This window comes from Pinus tabuliformis, chromosome 2_1 (genome assembly GCF_031772625.1).
Source record: "Pinus tabuliformis cultivar Carrire ecotype Pingquan chromosome 2_1, CPIR1, whole genome shotgun sequence".
Taxonomy (NCBI): Eukaryota; Viridiplantae; Streptophyta; class Pinopsida; order Pinales; family Pinaceae; genus Pinus; species Pinus tabuliformis.
Genome location: NC_142299.1, coordinates 776,418,365 through 776,441,854, shown reverse-complemented (window position 1 = coordinate 776,441,854; position 23,490 = coordinate 776,418,365). Strand labels below are relative to the sequence as shown.

Genomic DNA, 23,490 nt, shown 5'->3' with positions numbered 1-23,490 from the left:
GTAAAAGCATGATGAAAGCCATACATGGTTGCTGTCATAAAACACATACATGACCAGCATAATAACAACAGAAATACTCATGAAAATACAACCATATGGACCACATATAATCCACCAAAATTCTCATAGAAATATAAGGAGAAATAACCTTTCATTAATGATGCAAAATCCAAAACCGAGATGGGACTTCCACGTTCCACCCAACCGTACAAGGGTTGAGCCAAATCTCTCTTCAACCATTCACCCTCGTGCCATATTCCAAGCATGAATGTGGGATCTCATAGAACACATCAATCAAAACTCATCAATGGCTTCCAGAGGCCATCCACCTTAACCCATCAAACATTGGTTCCACCTCACAGTCGGAAATCAGAAAACCATCAACAGATTGGTCTCCATCCAAGCCTTTCAGGGCTTCTAGAGTGTTTGTTCCAACCAAGGCTTCCAGGACTAGTAACTCAACCCACAACTGCTGCTGGGCTTCTAGAGAGTTTGTCCAACCAAGGCTTCCAGGACTAGTAACTCAACCCACCAAGGGCTTCCAGAGCGTTTGTCCAACCAAGGCTTCTAGGACTAGTAACTCAATCCAAGTTGTTACAGGGCTTCTAGAGTGTTTGCCCAACCAGGGCTTCCAGAAACTAATAACTCAACCCAAGCTAAAAAAACATGAGAACCAACCAAAACAAAACAATGAAAGTAAACCCACAATCACCATGGCTATCCAAGAAATGACAAGGCTATGCCACTGCCAATCCAGGCAATCCTCCATGCCAATGACAGATCATGACCAAGAATCCACATGCATATGTCATGCATGCCAAAACTAGTGAAAAAATCATACATGCAACTCAGTACCTACAAGCAAATCTGATGTAGTTGTTGATCCTGATGCCCTCTTACACTTTCCTGCCCTTCCTTTGCCTTCTTGCTCCAAAAATCCAAGTATGCCACACCCTCCAAGAGTGATTCAAGAAAAATCTAAGTCTCCAAGAGTATGTGAGAGAGAGAATAATGAGAGAGCTCCAACATTGAATTGACAAAAGGTTACCAACTGATCCTCAAAAGCCTTTTTTTTTTATTAATGAGGCCTCTATTTTCTCCATTTTCCATTATTTTCTTTCATTTTCGTCCTCAAATGCAACCTGTGACCTTTCACCTCTCTTTTCTTCTAATTTCCATTATTTTCATAAATAAATGTGCCAAAAATGTCATTTTTCCTTTCCAAAGCCTTAGCCATTGCCTTTGTCAATTTCCTTAGCCATAAACAATCACAAGTGATCCCCATCATTAAGATTTTGTCCAACATTCAGCTTGGAATAAGTGTCCCATCATCTTTGGTTATTAGTTTTCCTTTATTAACTTTTATTACATGGAATTTTCACTAGTGCTGTTATAAAATCTAAGGGAAATTTAATAGTAAATCTTTTAGTAGTATTATTAGATCTGTTGTGACAAACTATTCTAGTAGAATATCCACGATATTTTACAGATCATCTTGTTATGTAGATAATGTGATGCTAAAATCTAGGACAATACATAGTTTGCATGATCACCTTGAGGTCTTAGAGTCATTTTTTTTAAAGGTGGGAATGAATGTGAACACCAAAAAAAAACTAAAATAATAACATTCACACATAAAAAATAAATAAAACAACAATGAATCAACTTTGGAGGCAAGCTGACAAAAAATAACCCAAACTTTTAAATATTTGGGACTAGATATCAATCAGAAGCTAAGGCGGGATTCATGCACAAGGGAAATGATGCAAGTAGGGTGTACGACGTTCTTTCACTTGTGAAATAAACGTAGGACAAAGTTTTGGGACTAGCCAATATTGTGATCCTTCTTTCAAACATTCTTTACCCAAATACTTTATGCAAAGTATGGGGATCAAATATATCAGAAACATATGAAACCAATTGAGTGAGTACAAAAATACATGATAGCAAGTTGGTTAAGAGTAAAAGACATTACCTATGAGATTCTACTAACCATAGATTATGCACAATAGAATTAGAGGCACTAAGAAAACTAATTCTATACAAATAGACAATGGTAGACATGCACAACATGATTCTAGTTAAAATCAACCAAGAACTTAAAAGGAGGTTGAAAACATGGGTTTCATAGTGTAGGGAAAGGTTTGAAGAATGCAATATAGAATAAAAGAGACACCCATTGGATAAAATTGTGTTGAATAGACATGTACAAAAATGACACAAGAAGGGGGAAATGAAGAGAAAACATCAAAAGCAAACAACAGTAATACATAAACAACTTCAATAGACATGAAGAGACTAAAGTGAAAAACTACTTGGAGCTTAACATTACATGGCATGAAAAACATGGTTGAGATGTCACTTGTGAAATAGGAAGATGGGAACAACCAAAAAAGCTATGAAAAGAAAGGTTATGTTAAGTATGTGAAAGTGAAGAGATTGAAACTAAGCAACACCTTTTTCTATATTATGAAACATTATGACAAATAAGGGAGAGATATAATGCATATCCAAATAAAAAACCAATAATATAGAAATGTTCTAATGAAAATTAGAATAATTCTGACTAAAAAACTAAAGCAATTAAAAGGCAAATAGTTGAAAGTAAAATTAATGATGCACCCAGCTTCTCATGTACAATAGAGATGACATGATTTAGGTCATGCAAATACATTACTTGATTTAATCATTATGCGCTGGTTCAATTATCATGTTCTAAGAGGCACTCTAGAGCCCAATATGGAAGACATGTAATGTCTTTAAACATTTTGATTGGTCAAATTAGATAAATAATAATAATAATAATAATAATAAAAATTTAAAAAATGTAATAATTATAATTATAATTAATAACTAAACCAATTTAGATCCATCTTAATTCTACATTTACTCAATGCTTAGAAAAAAAATAAGTTAAAATGCAAACTAATTTTTAAACAAAAATAAATTTATACTTTAAAAATGAATTTTCATAAATTCTAAATAAATGATGAATATAAAGGAGTAATAATTCCTTTATTTTCTTAGAAATTAATCCACAAAACTTGAACTTTGTTGCTCCTTATAGCTCTTTGGTCTCGTTGAAAATTATGAAGTTTGAAGGAAAGTTTGAAACCTTTGCTCTTTCCAATTTTATCGCTTGAGGAAGTCTGAATCGCATTCATACCTTGGCTCAATTCCGAAAGCTTACCCAAAATACGAGTGTCTGCACCTATCAGCATCCAATGCTTCGGCGATTTTGACTCTAGGCGCGGTACGCACGGTGCTCCACGCTGTTGCTGTTTGCTGGCTACTGCACAGTTTCTCAGAACGCTTCAGCGATTTTGACTCTCGGCGCTATCCAAATGGTGCTACACACTGTTGTTTGCTGGCTACTGCACAGTTTCTTAGTGTTCAAGATTGAAAGTAAACTACCCTCATCAATGTAATGATCAAAATGTGGTATTTGACACACCCGTAAACAAATACTTTCATGAAATCTTCAGTCGAACACAATCTGTTTTTGTTCCCACTGTAAAGGTATGAAACCCTCATCTGATCTTCGCTTCGGATACGCGCCAGCTCTAGCGGGCGCATATAATTTTCACTCAGCATCTATGAACATTACAAACAGCGCGCTTGAAAACAAACCAGTCTCTTATTAGTTAGTCGGCAGTTGAAAGTGATGAATCCTTTCATTTTTCCGAGGACAGTAGCATCCCTGGAACACATTGCAATTACTCGCGTTCGGTTTCTCAATAAAATCGATTCTTTTGTTGTCCAAATCCAATCTTGGAAAAGCATTTCCTTCGGTACCTGTAGCATCTCCAATGTTCTGGAAGAAGATGTGCAAGAATGCTGGAGAGAAAAACATAATGGTGTCAGAGTTGTGAACCACGAAGAGACTTGGCCTGGTTCAGGATTTTTTTATAGTCTTCTGCAAGAATGCATCAAACTGAGAGACTTAGCAAGAGGTAAACAAGTTCATGCCCGCATATTAAAATCTGGTTATGGGTTAATTGTTTACACAGGCAACAATCTCATCAATATGTATGTTAAATGCGGGAATATGGAGAATGCACGCCAAGTGTTTGACAGAATGTATGGAAGAAACGTGATTTCATGGACTACCGTGATTGCGGGATATTGCCAGACGGGAAATCCTCATGAGGCTTTAAAACTCTTTATGAAAATAAGAAGGGAAGGAATTGTGCCTAATCAGTTCACATATTCCAGCATTCTCCCTGTTTGCGCAGGCCTTCAGCTCTACGAACTTGGAAAGCAGGTTCATTCCCATATCTGCAAAGCTAATTTCGAATCCGATGTCTTCGTTGATAGTGCTTTGATTGATATGTATGCCAAGTCAAAGAGTATAGAGGATGCACGACAAGTGTTTGACAAAATGTCTACGAGAAATCGAGTTTCGTGGAATTCAATGATTGTTGGATATGCCCAAAACACACGCTATGAGGAGGCTGTTAAGATTTTTACAGGATTTCCTCATGAAAGCATTGCGCCGGACGAAACCACCTTTTCCAGTGTTCTTAGTGCTTGCGCAAACTTGGCAGCACTTGAGCAGGGTAGGCAGCTTCATGGCCAGATGATCAAAGCGAATGCTGAGTCGGAAGGATGTGTGGGGAATGCCCTTATTGACATGTATGCAAAATGTAAGACTATTGGAGATGCACGGAAAGTATTTGAGAAAGTGCCGATAAAAGATGCAATCACATGGAATGTGATGATTGTGGGATGTGCTCAAAATGCTTATTATATAGATGCATATAGGATATTTTGTGAAATGCAACATCATGGCATTAAGTTAGATGAGATTTCCTTTTCCAGTGTTCTTAGTGCTTGCTCAAGCTTAGCCGCTTTGGAACAAGGCAAGCTGGTCCATGTTCACATCATCAAAACTGGATTCGGGTTTTACACATGTACTGGTAATGGCCTTGTTGACATGTATTCAAAATGTGGAAACATAGATGAAGCATTCCTAGCGTTCAATGAAATTCGTGAACGAAATGTAGTCTCCTGGACTGCCATGATGACAGGATGTGCACAGCACGGGCATGCCAAGGAGGTCATTGAGCTCTTTGAACAAATGCAACTAGCAGAGATAAAACCAGACTACATAACCTTTGTCTGTGTTCTCTCTGCATGCAGCCATGCAGGCCTAGTGGATGAAGGTTGTCGTTACTTTGAATCAATGACCAGAGATCATGGTATCACACCAAGAGAAGAGCACTATGCATGTATAGTTGACCTTTATGGCCGAGCTGGCTTTGTGAAAGAGGCAGAGAGTGTCATCAATACAATGCCAGTTAGACCTACTGCTTCTGTGTGGGGGGCCTTGCTTAGTGCTTGCAGAATTCATGGTAATTTGGAGATAGGAACACGAGCAGCTGAACGACTATTCAAATTGGAACCCAATAACTCTGGAAACTATGTGCTGCTGTCAAACATCTATGCTGCTGCAGGCAGATGGCAAGATGTGTCAAAGGTGAGAAGAATGATGGATGATAATGGGGTTAAAAAGGAGCCAGGATGTAGCTGGGTTGAGGTTAGGAATAGAGTGCATACATTCACTGTAGCAGACAGTTCACACCCACAAGCAGCTGAGATCTATGCAATGTTGGACAGATTGACAAGGCAGATGAAGAAAGCAGGTTATGTGCCTGATACACACGGTGTGTTGTATGATGTGGAGGAGCGGCAGAAGGAGCAAATTCTCAATTACCATAGCGAGAAGCTGGCACTGGCTTTTGGTCTTATTAGCACACCATCTGGTGCACCAATACAAATCAAGAAAAACCTCCGTGTGTGTATTGATTGCCATACTGCCATCAAATTCATATCAAAGATAGTCCATAGAGAAATTATTGTCAGGGATATCACCCGCTTTCATCGTTTCAAAGATGGATTATGTTCATGCAGGGATTATTGGTGATCATAGGCGGCTAAACAATATACAAGCTTCTATGACTGGTAACCATGGGTGCTTAGCATTATCTATTTCTAACTTATCTCCAACACAAATATTACTAGTACTCATGGATCACATTTGTCGTGTGTCCCAGTGAAATTTGACACTCTCTATTGCGATCAGGTTTCAGCTAAGAGTATTCAATTAAGTTATATTCTTCTTCCCAATTACATCTTCCCTTGGCTTTACATGAAATGAGATAAATATGAAGTCTGATTTGGATTCTTTGTATACACTTCGTTTCGTTGTTCATCACATTTTTGGTGTTCAGTCATGGTTCTGTTTCTTTGCCCTGAATCAGGACAAAGTCTATCATGCCCCTAGTGATTTCTGGAATTTATTCCAAGTCTTTTATCATTCCCTAAGGAATGTCTATCTTTTGAACTCTTGAAAACTTCAAAACTTCTATGTCGGCAGCAAATCATTCTCTTCCATCTTATTCATCACATTTTCCATAGGGGATATTGTAATGTCTTTCACTGAACATTTTCACGACAACAAAAGATGAGATCTTTTCGTTACCATGTAGAACAATTGACAAAATCTCCCTGTTCTTTGTATCATCGATTTCCATCAGAAGGAAATGTGATCCAATGGCTCTCAGTGAAACAAAGATAGAAGTACAAACATAAAATCAATCCACAGAAAGGCACGAGTGAAATTAACTTTCATGGTTGTCTTATTATAGAATGGTTTTCAGTGCTTTCCACTACATGATAGCTCATGGACAAGCTTATAAGGTTTGAAGAACACGGCAAGAGTTACTTATTCCTACTTAAGGGTAGACAAGTTATTTGATATCAAGCTATTCTAATATTTTATTATTGACCTCTTTGGGTTCGCTGGCTTCATGAATTAGCTAGAGGGCATAGTCAATGCAACGGCAAACTGTTTATTTATATCACCAATGCAATGCCAGTACTACTTCCGTGTTGGGATTTTGCTTGGCGCTTCAAGAATTCACGGTAACGTAGAGGTTGGATGACATGTAGCTGAATGCCTCTTCAAATAATAACCATATAACTCAGGAGATTTTTATGTTGTTGTCCAACGCTTCTGCTGCCACAGCCAGATGGGAAGATGTATCAAAAGTGAGGAAAATGATGAATAATAATGGGGCTAGAAAGGAGCAAGGATGCGGCTGGATTGAGGTGAAGGGACTGGATATATTTATTGCGGGGAACTAGTGGATATATTTATTGTGGAGAACTAAACTAGTCACACCCACATACAGATAAGATCTATGCAATGTTGGACAGATTGCCGAAGCAGACGAAGGAAGCAGGGTTTGTGCCAGATACATACTGTGTTTATGATCTGGAATGGCTGAAGGAACATATTCTCCATCCCAATAGTGAGAAGTTGGCCTTGGCTTATGGCCTTATTAGCACACCCTTTGGGATGCCTACACAAGTTAGGCAGAACCTTAATGTGTTATGATTGCCACATCACCACCACACTGCTATCAAATCATTTCAAATTGCTAACATGGAAATCATTGTGAGGGATGTCATTGCTTTTATTATTTCAATGGTATGCTACATTCATGTATGGACATTGGTGATAATCATAGACGCAAACAATAGACAAGATTCTAGGATCACTTTCTTTGGATTTACAGTTGTCCACCATTGACTTGTCTGTAATGATGATGAGTTTGCATTAAACATTTCTCGTTTTCCTTCAACATACATGCATTAGGACAGGTGTCACCAACTTCTGACTGCTCTTCATACTGTTGAGATAACTTGAGTTTTCAAAAACTTGCTTCACCTTTATTCTATGTTCCGATGAACATGACATTCTTCATAGATATGAGCTATAAGAGTATTCATTGAGTTCTATTATTGCTGCTATTTATATCATCAATTGCCTGTCCTGATATGTCTAGTTTGGATGATATAACTTTGAATGCAATTGTCGAAATGCTAAGTTACAATATTAAATGTTCGGGTGATGGATATATTCAGTTATTTTTTCCCTTCATTTTGAAAATTGTTATATCTTTCCGACATTTAAACCAATTTGCAAGGTATCTAACAACAAGGTTCAAGCTGAATTTAGGTGCAAAAGAGGCCAGGAGGATGTTAGGGTTTCTAGGTATATCCTAGCATAAGTAGGTAGACTATGGCAGTGTCACCAAGTTAGAGTGCTACATTACTATGTTAGCAATGGTAGGGCACATAATTAATGTGGAATGTACTTAACCAGAAAAAGCAATATTTTTTGAGTAATTATTAAAGGAACACAAGCAATAGAAGAGTAAATAAGAGGGAATTGATATACAGCCTATTGATTACAATACTTGTATTCATAATCTAGAAATAGAGAGCAACATTCATGATTGTAAGGCCTGTAACATACCCAACTCATAGCCGAGCCACGTTACAATAATTCTCATTTTGTATATATTGTAAATTCAAATTTTCTTTAATCTTAGTTTGTATTTACAATAATTTAATAACTCGGATACCATTTATTATACATCCGAGGCACCTTACAAAGTATACAAAACCATTTCACAACACTTATCTTGTGTAAATGGCACCAACTAGATGTACACTAAGACATTCCCCCTAGCTGTAGACTTTGTTGTTCAAGCTCTCTCAATAGTAGCTCACCCTCGAGTTGGGGATATGACCCTATTAGGGAAAAGGCACTCTTCCTAGGCCAAACTAAGGTCTCACCAACAATGCAAGTGTTCTTTAGCCAAGGTACCAAACTCTAACAACAATTTCAACCTACAACCTCTCATCTATCAACCTACACAATCCAAGCAAATGTACCCCCTTCTTTGCACCAAAGTCCCCCCCGTTGTCCAAGTTCCCTTCCAAGGCTCCAAGATAGATAGACTCTATCACTCTAGGAACTCCGATTGCACTCAAGAGTCTTTAGGAACCCTCTAGGTTTCACATCTTGGGCATTAACTCGAATAATTCTCGCTCTAGGGCTCTAGCTTTCTTTAAGGCAACCAAATGAAAATTGTGCATTGAGTCCTCAATAGAATTCACCTAGAATTTAAAGGATTTACAGAGAAAATAGGATTACAAAGCTTCCCTTGATCAACCTCTAGCATGAATTCCATGGGCATTGGTCACAATGGCAAAGAATGACAAAGTATATAATCAGAATGGCTCACACTAGCTTGATTTCCATTGAAAACAAGGTTTAAGTATGCATGCCCTTAAGTTGCCACGTGGCACTCAAAAGAAGCAACCCTTAGGAACCTTTTCACAAACTTATAACTTAAGCTAATACGTTCATATGATTCTATCTTGGAATATTCTATTACTTTTGAAATAAGTGCATTTTTGGGCCTCTTGTCCCCCTCACCTTTCCCTCTCAAGCCTTAACCCCCCATACTTGTTTGTCTAGCTTGGTTTGCAACTATGACACATTTTATTAATCAATGTTTATGTACAAATTACAATATAGGCCCTCCAACCTTTGATTGTTATAGGGACTCCAACCCAAAACATACATACATAGGAACTTTGATCCAAAATATTTTGACTCACCAACCTAAAAGATCATATACACATACAATTACAACTCGAGGGTCGAATTGGGGTATTACATTCCCCTTCCTTTTATGTTTGCGCTGTCCTTAGTGCATTATATACAAAATGTTGCAGATACTACTCCCGCATGGCCTCCTCATCCTCCCATGTATCATCATCAAGAGTATAGCAGGCCCATTAAACCTTTACTAGGATGATGCCTTGATTCCTAAGCACTTTGATCTACTTATCCAATATGTTCGTTAATTGGACTTGGAACTCAACCTCATGCTCCATTTAGAACACTGCCCAATCAATTATGTGGTTAGAATCAAGTATGTACTTTTTAAGCAAAGACACACAAAACACATTACACACATGCATGGATGCAGGGAACACTAGTATTGTCCCACCAATTTTGAGTAGCTTCCCGATTTTAGTAAACTCTTCTATTCCTTCGCTTTCAAAAATACATTGCCATCCCCTTGAAATTCTCTATGTTTTTTCTTTGTCCAACAAACTTTTCTTCCTATCCTATTCAGCCTTTAAGTTTTGTTTTCGTTGTACCATCTGCTCTTTCATTTCTTTGGGTAATTAAAGGTTCTACTTTATTGTTTCCATCTTCTCTTCCATTTCCTTAGCAACTATAGTCCATTAGTGACTATATCTACTAGGTTATCTGAGCGCACTGGTGCATTACACTTTTTTCCATATAGCACTTCAATTGGGTTCATCCCTAAAGATACGTAATGCCCATTATCATATGCAAACTCAACCAAATGCGGATAATCATCCCACGTGGAAAGCTTGTCCATACCATACATCCTCAACATATCTTCAATCACCTAAGTGATTCTCTCATTCTACCCATCTGACTCTGGATCATATGATGAAATTTAAATTGATCACAAGCCCTTTAAACAACCATTTCCAAAAATTAGAAGTAAACTTGGGATCTCTGTCAAACATTATTTCCGTAGGAACTCCATGTAGCTTGGAAACTTCCTTCATGTAGATCTTTGTAATTTTTACTACCTTATGTGTCAACTTCACTGGAATAACATGTGTACCCTTTGTGATCTTGTCCACCATTGCCATGATGGAATCATGTTATTTCATTGTTCTTGACAACTTTGTAATATAGTATATTGTGACAACCCCCTATTTCCGCTCATGAATGGGCAATGGCTATAACAATCTAGATGGATGTCTATGCTTAGCCTTTACTTTCTAACATTCCATGCACTTGGTGATGTAATTACTCACATCTTTCTCCATTCCAGGGAAAAAATATTAGCCTCCTACCATTACAATATCTTTTTTATATTCAAGGTCTCCCATGTAAGGCACATTATGCATTTCTTTCAACACCAACTTTCTCAAATCTCGAGAATTAGGAACACACATTTTTCTCCTATACAAGAGAATCCCATCTTCTTCCAACATGTAGTCTTTATATTACTATTATAAATTAGCTTGTTGTAAGCTTGATTTGATTTACAAATAATGTTGGTTGATATTCCAATGTTTAAAATTCTGATTTTTTTAATCTGAATTGTACATGCTTATGGTTGTTACATGCATCTTATGCACCCTCTTATTGAGAGCATGAACCATTTTGTTTTCTTCGTCTTTAATATTTTTTTATTTTAAAGTCATATTCACTGAGAAATGGCACCTATGTAACTTGTTTAACATTAGTGTTGGCTATTCAAACAAATATCTCAAACCACTATAGTCTATTTTCAACTCAAGTATTTTGTCCATGAGACAATGGCTCCACATTTTCGATGTATGAACAATAGCTACCAATTTTGAGTTGTGAGTGGTATATTTCCTTTCATGCTCATTGAGCTCCCTGAAATCATAAAAATTAACATGTCCATTTTCAGTAACAACTCCACCAAGTCCTTTGCATGCAACTATGCACACCACAAGCCTTCATTTGGATTAACGATATTTAGTATTGGTGCACTAATAAGCAATTCTTCAAGCATTGAAAATTCTCTTCATATTTTGATGTCAATTCAAACTTCACTCCTTTCTTTTGTAGTTAAGTGATTCAATGTGCAATCCCTTCCATAAATTTCTTGTAATAGTAATAACCAATCAACTGCAATGAATATCTTTCCTTCAAAATGTTTTTTTGATGTTGGCCAATATTTGACTACCTTAATATTTTTTTGGGTTCACTGTTGTGCCATCCTCTTAGATAATGTGGTCCAAATAGCGGATTTGTTTTTGATAAAATGAGCACTTGCTCAACTTTGCATATATTTTATGTTCACTCAATACATGTAATACTAATATCAAGTGTTGCTAATGCTCCTTTTCTTTCTTGGAGTAGATGATAATATCATCCAAGAAAACAATCACAAACTTGTCCAGATTCTCTTTGAACACTCCATTCATAAAGCACATAAACATAGATGATGCCTTTGATAACCAAAATAGCACCACTAAAAGCTCATAATGGAAATTTCTTGTTTGGAATATTGTCATGTAGATATCTTCCTCTTTGATTCTCACCTTATAATAGCCTAACCTCAGGTCAATTTTGGAAAATACCCTTGCACCTTTTAGCTAATAAAATATATAATTAATTCTTAGAAAATGATATTTGTTCTTTATGGTAACCTTATTCAATTGTTTGAAATCAATGCACATGTTTAAGGTTCCATCCTTCTTCACAAAGAGTGTTGCGGTACCCTAGGGTGGGACACTTGGGTGTATGTACCCCTTCTTCAAGAGTTGCTCAAGCTACATTTGTAACTCCTTTAACTATGATGTGCTCGTCTACTAAGGAGTTTTGGAAGACAGAGAAGCTTTGGACATTAAATCGATGGAGAAATCAATCTCTCTTTGTGGTGGTAAACATGGTATCTCACTAAACACAGCTTCAAATTCAACTCAAAATTGCATGATCTTCAAGATTTGGCACCTTATCTCTGACTACCTCTTTCATATGAGCCGCATATATTTGACATCCATTCATGAATCTTATTTTTAGTTGCAAGGTTGAAATTTATCTAATTGATACTATCATTGGAATACCGTGAACTTTTCTCAAGTTCCCCTCATCAAGGCATGTGAAAATCTTGTTTTAGCAATCTAGAACATCATGATGCTTGTTCAACTAATCCATATCAATCAAACAATGATATAAACCAAGTGGTATGATGTTCAAATCCACATTAATGTTGACTCCATTCATGTCCATTGGGAAATCCCTAATAAGCTCATTAACTCTTGGTTCTATTAACTAGTTGAACCAATCAATAATTTTCATGCTTGCATCTCTTCAAGGCCACATAGATTTTTGGCATGCTCTGACCCATGTCTTCCATTGTGTTAGCTTCTTGGATGTTGTGAACAAGAATCATCCTTTCTCCCTTGTAAGAGCAATCCTTGTACATATGATCTCCTCCATAGCCCCAACACTTTATGGGCTGCTACCTTGGCTTTCTCCCCAAAGAATATAACATCTTTGGTTCACTTTAACATTGTTTCCTTTGCTAATATGATTGTGAGTTGTTCTTGGAAGATGTTGGTTTGAATCCTTTCTTCCTCTACTCCATCTCATATTTCTTCTTATCCTCCCAAGTCTTCTAAAAAGATAGCCTTCCTTTGTTTTATTTATACAAATGTTTAGCTTTGCTTATGGCTTCCTCCAAGACCTTGGACTCATCAAATTGAATTTTATCCATGTAAAAAGATGGCATTCCACATATGAATCTCTGAAATTTCACCTTCCCATTGTTGATGAAACCCACATATCTTAAAAGTTTCAACAATCTCCTTTCATACTCTTCCATGATCTTGTTTCCAAGCTTGAGTTCAAAGAACTCTTGTATCCTCTTACCATTGTGATGTTTTGACAAGTATTTATGTTGAATGTACTTCTTAAATTGTTTCCGAGAGACTATTTTCTCATCCAAATTCTTAACTTGCTTCAAACGATCCAACCATATATGCTTTCCTCTAAAGATGGTAAATAGCAATTCTTGCTTCAAGGTTTGAGGAGTAATTATGAAGCTTACAATATTTTCACATGCCCAACAACCATGTTTTAACATCCTCACCCTTCCTGTGCTCTCCATCAAATGTCGGTAGCTTGAGCTTCTTGAGCTCTCCTTGTAAATAATCCAACTCAAACTTTCTCCTTAAATGCTTGATAAGAGATATACTTGGGCTACTTTCTAACTCTAAGAATACATGCGCTCTCCTAAATGAATTTCTAGGTGAATGATAATGGCTACTAGAACTTCTTCAATGCCTTGATACTCAATGATCATCCCCACTATCATGGGGTCTCTACTCTATTTCCTGCTTTGTATTGGATACCTTATTGATTTTTAACTGTGAATTATTTAGACTCTATAATAGTTGAGTGTTGATATGGTTTTGCTCTTCTTAGGCTCTTATCAACATTTCATGGTTAATCCTATAGCTCTCCACTTTGATGGGCCTCCAAAATAGTAAATTATAAGGCCCGTCAATCCACTCCTATGTGCATAAAAACTATGTTGAACCTACCTTTTTTCACTTAATGATATATTTTCCTAGCTTAATGGGCTCTTAGAAGAGTTCAACGTGGTTTTCATATTTTATGCTCCTTAACATGTTTATTGTGTATGATTTGAAGATATATTGAATAGATTCCAAGAGATCCGGTGCTATTGATATTTTTGGGACTTGTTCCCTGTAGTAGGAGGGCCTCAACTTGTTTGGTTGAGGGCATTTAATGCCCCTTCCTATTGCTTAGAGGTGGACTAGAAGCAAGATCCCCTTTTATACGAATTTTTGTAGGGAAATGCATCCCTCCTATAAAGGAGCTTCTCCCCACTCTATGTATAAATAAGAGGCTCGAGTAGCTCAGTAGGGACATAGAAAAAAGAGGGAAAGGATAGGAAGAAAAATTAGTTTTTTTTTTTTTTTCCCAAGCAAGTCCTGCAGTCCTGCAATGTGAATACAATTTCTTAATGAAAGCAGTGTTTTACTTCAACTATTAGCTTGGTTTTCCTTTAAAGACTCTGAGCATCCTTGGGTTGGACCTACCTTAGGACCTTCACAACCCTCTTGTACTTTAGTTAGTGTTATGCTTTTATTCCTTTTTCCAACATTTTCAAAGGTTATCTTTTCATAGTTCTTGTTCATGGTTAAATAGAAGATTTTATGAACAACACCTTGGTCCTTCTTATAGGTTATTTGGGAAATTGTTGGTAGTATTAACACATATTAATGCAATTGCAGGTCTTCATTCATTTTATTTCTCCTGCTATCACATATTTTATTGTTCACTTTTTGTTGTGTAACCATTTTTACAACTACAGGAAACATACAAAGTTTGAGTTCACTAGGATAAACTTGCACTAGATTTCCTTATAGCCTTGATCAATTCATGGTTATCTTTTTCTAACATTTCCAAAAATTTTCCTCATCTCAGACCTAAATTCTGCCTAGTTTACATGCTTCTTGGACTGTCTCCTATAGTAAAACATAAACTCCTTTAGCAACATGTAACCTACCCTACTTTATCGCTTAGCTTCACAATAAACTAATGCTTTGATCTCTTTTAACATATTAAAACACCTTGGGACATTGATATTGAAACTTGGAAGTATAGAGACCTCATAAATGCCTTTTTCAATTTCTTTATGAATACTTCTTTTTCCTGCAAGTTAGTGTTTTGATTCTCAATCCTTCATTTCAGCAAGTGTGCTTTTCCATTTGTTGCAAATAACACATAAGTGTGTGTAATTCAATAAGTTATTTCTCTCATTGCAGTTAGCATAGATTTGTGTCCCATTTCATTTTTTGCAAGTCATTTTATGCAAATGTACTTTTTCTAGTAGCATAACTTACTTAGCTTGGTCTTTGTGCATCTAAACTTTATTTCAATACTTTCACTTGCATAAATATCAAACAAGAGAAGAAGATAGTGCCTTTGCACATACAACGCTGACCCCTCTTAAGTTTTTACGAACCCCGAGTTAATAATTAAGCCTGATACCTTGGGAGTTGCACCATTGTTGCTGCAACACCGATGGGAATTATTGTTAGGTAAACTTGACTCGGGGAAAGAGTCAAAGTTGAATGGGTCAATAGTAGTGGTTTTGATCAGAATTGGATCATTATATTATTTTTCATCCATCTCGATGCATTCAAAGTGGAAAAAGTGGAGGAATCAGCTCACGGGACCATTTTCACTGGCAGGACCCAGTTTGGAGAAACAAGGTTTGAAACCTTCCAGGAGCATTTTGAGGCATCAAACGACGTTTTTTGGGGGTAAAACTTTGTCTCTTAACTGTAGAACCTTTTCTTGCAATATTCTACACAAAGATATTTCCAATGACGTAAAAATCGCGTCAATCGAAGTCCATATGCAAAAGCTATGCCACTCAGAAGTAGACCTTCTTGTTTTCACACCTATAGTTCGGGAGGATGCTGCATCAGCCCCCATTATTCATGGAAAAGTGGCTAGCCATGTGTTTGTGATGTAAAATACTCTAGAAGAGTCTATTTTGTAACTCTAATTAAGAGTTGATGTAGTCAAACTTAACCACTAGTAGGCTATCGGGTTGTGTTATAACCAAGCCACTAGGAGGAAGAGGCATTCCATTCTTTTGAGAGCATTTTGTTCCAGAGTTGAGCAAAGATAGTTATGAGAGATAGGAGGCAAAACACACAGAGAGGATCTGTGCACTATAGCAGCCCACATACCACAGACATTACTTCTTTGTATCTGCAGCCATATTTCCAGACAAAGAAAGAGAGTGAAGCGACCTCACCTTCCAGCTGGGTTTTCTCCCGAAAGGGTTTCCCAAAGAGCATATATTGTGTATTATGTGTGTGTGATATTATTTTGTCATTCTCTACTTTCCTGCTTGATTTACTTTTACATGCATGCACTAATTACAGTTAATTTTACAGATCTAGAAATTAAATAAAACTGTAATAGGGTAGAATCTCAGGTTTTTAATATAATATTATCATATCTGTTGTGATGAACTATCCAGTGGAATATCCACGACAGTTTACAGATCAGAGTTTGAGCCCATGGTTTTTTTATTTCCCATGGTTTAGTGCCCATGCAATTCATGTAATGGAGTCTTTAAAAGGTTGGGAGGAACTCTATTGTAACGGGCTAGGGGATGTGAGTCAGTGAAGGCTCACTTGGATAGCTTGGCCAAGGATTTGGCAAAGGATCTAATGGAATTTTGTTAGCTAAGATTTTCCCCAGAGTTGGGGATTCCCCAAGGTAAACATGGTGTTATGTTTTAATGTTTGAGTTTTGTTGTCGTGCTAATGTTTCACTAAGTAAATATTTTACATCTGTCAAGTAATTAAATTTCTACATTTGGTATTAGAGCCTTGGTCCAGGTTTTGGCATCAGAGGAATGCATTTTATGCCAAGGTTAACCTGGAACCTTTTACGAGAATGGGTCAATAATGGCTATGAGGTTGGAGTTGTGGACATGGTACAAGGATTTGCGAGTTCGACTTGTTTAACTTCTGCACAAACGCTGAGAAATCAGAGCTGCCCTCATGGATGGAACAACCTCAAAATCAAAAAATCCCGACAAAGAAATTATAGCCAAGGATGGGCCAAACTTACACTTCAATGGAATGGATGGGTGGTGGTGCATTAATTTATTTGGAAATGGTGGTAAAGTATCTGGTGAGCGAATCCATTGTGGGACAGTCGCGGGGCAAGCTCTTCCCAAACTAATGGAAAATATTCTAGTTGGATAAATCAAGTCTGTTGAGATGATGTTGAAATGGGTGCTCTGTAGAAATTCTCACTGTCGATTACCCTGATAATGCAATATACTAAAGCAAAATACTTAATCTACTTCTACAATCAAACTTGCGGAAGCTTAATCGATTTGAGCAAGATCAAACAGAACACATATAACAAAGAAGAAGAATCAATACACATGAAACACAGAAGAATACTCTGGGGAAAGCCTTACCTAAAAACCCCGCTATCTATATTATCATACAAGTGGAAATATCTCAGGGTTACACAAAGATTTAGCTCTCACAGCTATCTAGCTCTCAGTACAATCCCTCACTGCTGCTCATAGATAGAATAGACAGCTCATATGCCTTTTCCTTTGCCCTCCAAGCCCCCTATTTCCTTGTGCAGTTTTCCGTGGGTGTTCTTGCTGTACCCTTGTGTGACACTAATCCCACACACTGCTCCAACACACTGTAAAACTGCGCAAATCTCAAGGAATGAATTCCTTCTGCATGCAAGAGATTTTCTTATAGGAAAATTCTTGCAACTGATAGTACACTGTCCCTGCGTTTAATCTCAAATGGGTCTTTGTCTGAACTGACATGCATGAGTTATTGATGAGATAATATTCAGTTATCTGGAGTACACTAGTTTCATGCATGCACACATTAACTGATTGAACTCACAATTAGTTCCTCCAACAGTTTGGAACTAATTTAACTAGACTTAACTCAGTTAACTGAGCTAACTAATTACAACTCAAATACAACTCATCCTTATCTCCTTAATTAAGGGATACTCTCCTCAATCAAAGGAATAACTGTTGCATGACTTCACAAAGACTTCTAGCTTGAATTTATCCAACTAATTATCTCAAGATGAATTAATTAATTATTTTTTTCAAGCAACTGGTGAGACTAAATTCAAATTTTAGTTCTCAATTTTAATTCAAGGACAAATTAAAATTGGAATATTCTTGTTGCCACATTTCAACACTCCCTCTCAACAAGAAAGGGATTATCTGCCACCCCGATCCTGTCTCTATGGAACTCGAATTTACACTTTGACAATGCCTTAGTCAAAATGTCAACATCTTGCTCCTCGGTTGAAATATACTATAACAACATGATCCTCCTCGCCACACATTCCCTGAGATGATGATACCAAATGTCGATATGCTTGGACCTATCATGAAATATTGGATTCTCAAAGAGTTTGATACAACTCTGGTTATCACAATAGATCACAATTGGATCCATCCTCTGATCAAACAAACCAACTAGAATTTTCCGCATCCAGATGGCCTCACATGCTGCCTAACTTGCAACCATGTATTCAACCTTTGTCGAGCTGAGTGCAACTGACCTCTGTTTCCTGCTGTACCAAGAAACTATTGCTGACTCAAGGTTGAAAATTCCTCCTGATGTGCTCTTCCGATCTAATGGACTCCCTGCCCAATCTGCATCAGTGAAGCCCTGTAGCTTCACTCCCTCTGTCCATCTGTACCATAATTCATACTGAGATGTGCCTCTGAGGTATCTCAAAACATGCTTCGCTGCCTTCCAAAACAGCTTGGTAGGCTGAACCATAGCTTGACTCAGCTGGTTCACCGCATAGCACAAATCTGGTCGTGTGTTCACTAAGTACATTAGTGAACCCACAAGCTACCTGTACACAGTAGCTTCTACTACTTCTCCTGAAGTAGCATCCTCCTTCCTCCAGTTACCTACTAGAGGAGTCTACATGGGCTTACACTTCTCCATGTGGAATATCCTGAGTATCTCATTGGCATACTTGCCCTGAGACACAAACAACTCCACATCCTTCTGCCACACTTCCATGCCAAGGAAGTAGTGCATGAGACCCATGTCTTTCATCTCGAATTCTCTTGCAAGGTTTTCCTTGCAAGACATGATCAACTGATCATCACCTGTCAATATGAGATCATCAACATAAAGAACAATGATCAATTGCTTACCTTCCACCATGATGTGGTATAGGTTCGCATCTGCTTCACTCTTTGTGAAGCCCAACCCAGTGAAGTAGTTGTCGATCATGGTGTACCAAGCACGAGGTGCTTGCTTCAACCCGTACAAAGCTCTCTTGAGTCAGCACACATGCGACTCACAATCGAAGGTCTCAAAACCTTCCGGCTGCTCTATCTACACCTCCTCCTCAATCTTGCTATTAAGGAATGCAGTCTTCACATCCATTTGATGGATCTTCCAACCCATCTATGCTGATAGTGCCAACATCGATCTGATAAATGAGTACCTTGCGACAGGTGCAAAAGTCTCATCATAGTCAATCCCCTCGACTTGTGAGAAACCACAGGCAACAAATCTTGCCTTATGTTTCTCCACACTACCATCAACAGCTTTCTTTACCTTGTAAAGTCAACGAGAACTCACAACTAACTTGTTCTCTAGTCTTGGAACCACATCCCAAACACTATTCCAAACTATGGAGTCATACTCCTCCACCATAGCGTCAACACAAATCGGCTGCTGCACTACTTCCTCAAAGGAAGATGGCTCAGTCTCAATACATTCTCCAACAAAGGCCATGTATCCAGTGTACCTATCAAGTGACCTCCTCTGTCTGTGCTGAGAAGATGGTTCTCCCAAATTCTCTCTCGCATCCGAAAAAAATTTGTCAGCTTCCCTTGAGCACTTTCGCTCATCTCTGGAAGACTCTGCTTGAGTGGATGCCTCCACTCTTGGAACCTCTGCATGCGGATGTTCCACATCAATCTGAGGCTCCTCCTCCTTAGGAACCAAAAGTTCCTCCACAGCCTGTAGTTGGAGCTCCCTCTCAAGGGAAACTTGCATGGCCTTCTGCTCTTCAAACTTTAGATCTCTGCATACCACTGTCCTTCGACTGGTAGGCAAGTACACCTGATAGTTGTGAGGTGTATCAGTTTACCCCACAAGTATCCCCAACTCAGCTGTCAGCTCAAGTTTCTTCCAAGCATCCTTGGTCACATGGAAAAATACCGATGAGCCAAAGATCCTGAAGTGACTCATATCTGGTCTCTTCCCGGAGAAAGCTTCTTCTGGTGTCTTCATCCAAAGTATGAAATGCGAGCTTCTATTCTACAAATAGACCGTTGTGTTGCATGCCTCAGCTCACAAATGAAGTGGTAGGTCTTGATCATGCAGCATCGCCTGAGCTGCCCCCACAATCATTTTGTTCTTCCTCTCGACCACCCCATTTTGCTGTGGGTTATGAGGTGCCTTCAATTCTCGTTTAATTCCTTTTGCTGCACAGAAGTCCTTAAACTCTTGAGAGACATACTCTCCACCATTGTCGCTTCTCAAGGCCCTGATCTTCTTCCCTGATTCTTTCTCAACCAAAGCTTTGAACTCACAAAATTTTGAGAAGGTTTGATCCTTCTTCTGCATGAAATAAATACAGCATTTATGAGAAAAATCATCAATGAAAATCACAAAATACCTTTGCTTCACGATGGATGCTGTCGAGAATGGTCCACACACATCTATATGAACTCGCTCTAAGATCGCTTCAGCTCGACTATCTCGGTCATGAAAGGAAGACTTGGTGTACTTTCCCAAGGTACAATCTTTGCATGTATCCACTTTCTCAAGTTTACCTTTGGGAAGTCCGGTAGAGATCTGCTGCATTATCTTCAAGGCCCCATGATGCAAGTGGCCCAACCGTCTATGCCATAACTTGCCAATGTCTTGGATTTGCACCAATTCTGCTTTCGAACTCAATGCAGCACAGTCATCTACCTCTAGTTTGTAGAGATTCTTCACTCGAATCCCAATCCTCTTGGTTTGACCTGTGGCTATGTGTCTCAGGAACGCCTTTCCTTTACTGAAGACAACATCGTAGCCTTTGTCTTCCAACATCGCGACCGATACCAAGTTCTTCATCAATCCAGGCACATACTTCACATCTGTCAAGGTGAGAGGAGCTCCATGCTCCCTTTGAAAAGTAACTGTGCCCACTCCTGAAACACTGTACTTCCTATCATCACCCATCTCTATGCACATCTTGAGGTCTTTCTTCTCCAAGGTACTGAAAAAACCCTTATCGCCAGTCATGTGGAATGAGGCTTCACTGTCAAGGTACCAAACACAACCCACCATCGATGAAACCATACATGCGATGAGGGTAAAATCTAATTCAAACTGAGAGGCCAGTTCCTCACCTTCTGATCCTTTCGAGGATCCCTTCTTGGATTTCTTCAATGGACAATTAGTTGCATAATGTCCCACCTCATGAAAATTAAAGCATCTCACTTTAGATTTGTCAATCTTCCTCCCACCATGAGAAGAAACCGATTTGGAATGGGACGCCTTCCCTTTCCCTTTCCTTGCCTTACTTGATAAGGCTAGATTTTCTTCATCATCATGCTTAGATGAAGAACCATCTCTGGTTCTCCTCCTGATCTCCTCCTGCATCAGATCCGACCACAGTCATTCCTAATCCGGCAGTTTCTCTCTTCCATTCACAGAGTCCTCGTAGCTATGCCAACTCTTACGAAGACCGAGGAGAGCAAGACTCACCATATCATTATCGGCTGTAGTTATTCCTACACTACCAAGCTCATATTTGCAGGTGGTGAGCTTGTTCAGATATGTAGAAATAGTGTCGCCCTTTTCACACTTGATTTTCCGAAGCTTGTCCTTGAGTGCCAGTTTTCTTTGGTCGCTACTGTTCTGATAGAGATCCATCCATGTCTTCCACATTGAAAACGGAGTCTCCTTCCCATGGAGACTCGAGACAATATGGTCTTGAACTCCCTCTAGAAGAATCCGCCTCGCCTTCGCCACACACTTCTTCCATTCAGCCAATTCTTGGGCATTAGCTGCAGCTGGCTTGGGGATTTCTTGATCAATGAAATCCTTCAAACCATTGTCTTCTAATACCACTTCCATGTGATCCTTCCATGCTATGTAATTCGAGCTGCCATCTAGTGCATACTTGAGTCTCAAGCCATTGAACGCCATTGGTGAACTTAGAGGTATGATAAGAATTCGATTTAACTTCTCCAACCAAGAACTTCAAACTTCGAATTTTCCCTTCTTCAGTATACTGTTTACTGCTTCGATCACCTTTGCTCTGATACCATGTAGAAATTCTCATTGTAGATTAACCTGATAATGCAATATACTAAAGCACAATACTTAATCTACTTCTATAATCAAACTTGCGGAAGCTTAATCGATTTGAGCAGGATCAAATAGAACACATATAACAGAGAAGAAGAATCAATACACATGAAACACAAAAGAATACTTTGGGGAAAGCCTCAGCTAAAAACCCCACTATTTGTATTATCATACAAGTGGAAATATCTCAGGATTACACAAAGCTTTAGCTCTCACAGATATACAGCTCTCAGGACAATCCCTCATTGTTGCTCATAGACAAAATAGACAACTCATATTCCTTTTCCTCTGCCCTCCAAACCTCCTATTTCCTTGCGCAGTTTTCCCTGGGTGTTCCTGCCGTAACATCTTGTGACACTGATCTAACACATTGCTCCAACACACTGTAAAACTGCACAAATCTCAAGGAATGAATTCCTTCTACATGAAAAATATTTTCTTATAGGAAACTTCTTGCCACTGATAGTACACTGTCCCTGCCTTTAATCTCAACTGAGTCTTTGTCTGAACTAACATGCATGAGTTATTTATGAGAGAATATTCAGTTATCTGGAGTACATTAGTTTCATGCATGCATACATTAACTGACTGAACTCGCAAATAATTCCTCCAACAGTTTGGAACTAATTTAATTGGACTTAACTCAGTTAACTGAGCTAACTAATTACAACTCAAATACAACTCATCCTTATCTCCTTAATTAAGGGATAATCTCCTCAATCAAAGGAATAATTGTTGTATGACTTCACAAAGACTTCTAGCTTGAATTTCTCCAACTAATTAACTCAAGATGAATTAATTAATTATTTTTTTCAAGTAGCTGGTGAGACTAAATTCGAATTTCAATTTTAATTCAAGGACAAATTAAAATTGGAATATTCTTGTTGCGACATTTCAACATGCTCAATACTTGAAATTACTATGTACAAGATCTGCGACGGGTACTAAGGGTCTAAGAGAGTACCGATAGGAGTGGTTCCAATGGGATGTCTAGATGAAGATGCATAGTGATCAATGTCATTCAACCAACTACAGTAGGAGTCTGGGGATATTTTTGGCGAAAATAGCTATCACTCTCATACTAGTCATCACAACCAAGAAGATTATTGTCCAATGTAAGTGGATGAAGCCAGGGTATATTTT

The 23,490-nt window shown here is 38.2% G+C and overlaps 1 pseudogene; it reads left to right on the top strand.

Annotated features, from left to right (window-relative positions):
* Positions 1 to 3,045: 3,045 nt before the first annotated feature.
* Positions 3,046 to 7,775, top strand: LOC149202878 (pentatricopeptide repeat-containing protein At4g14850 pseudogene; annotated as a pseudogene).
* Positions 7,776 to 23,490: the final 15,715 nt, after the last annotated feature.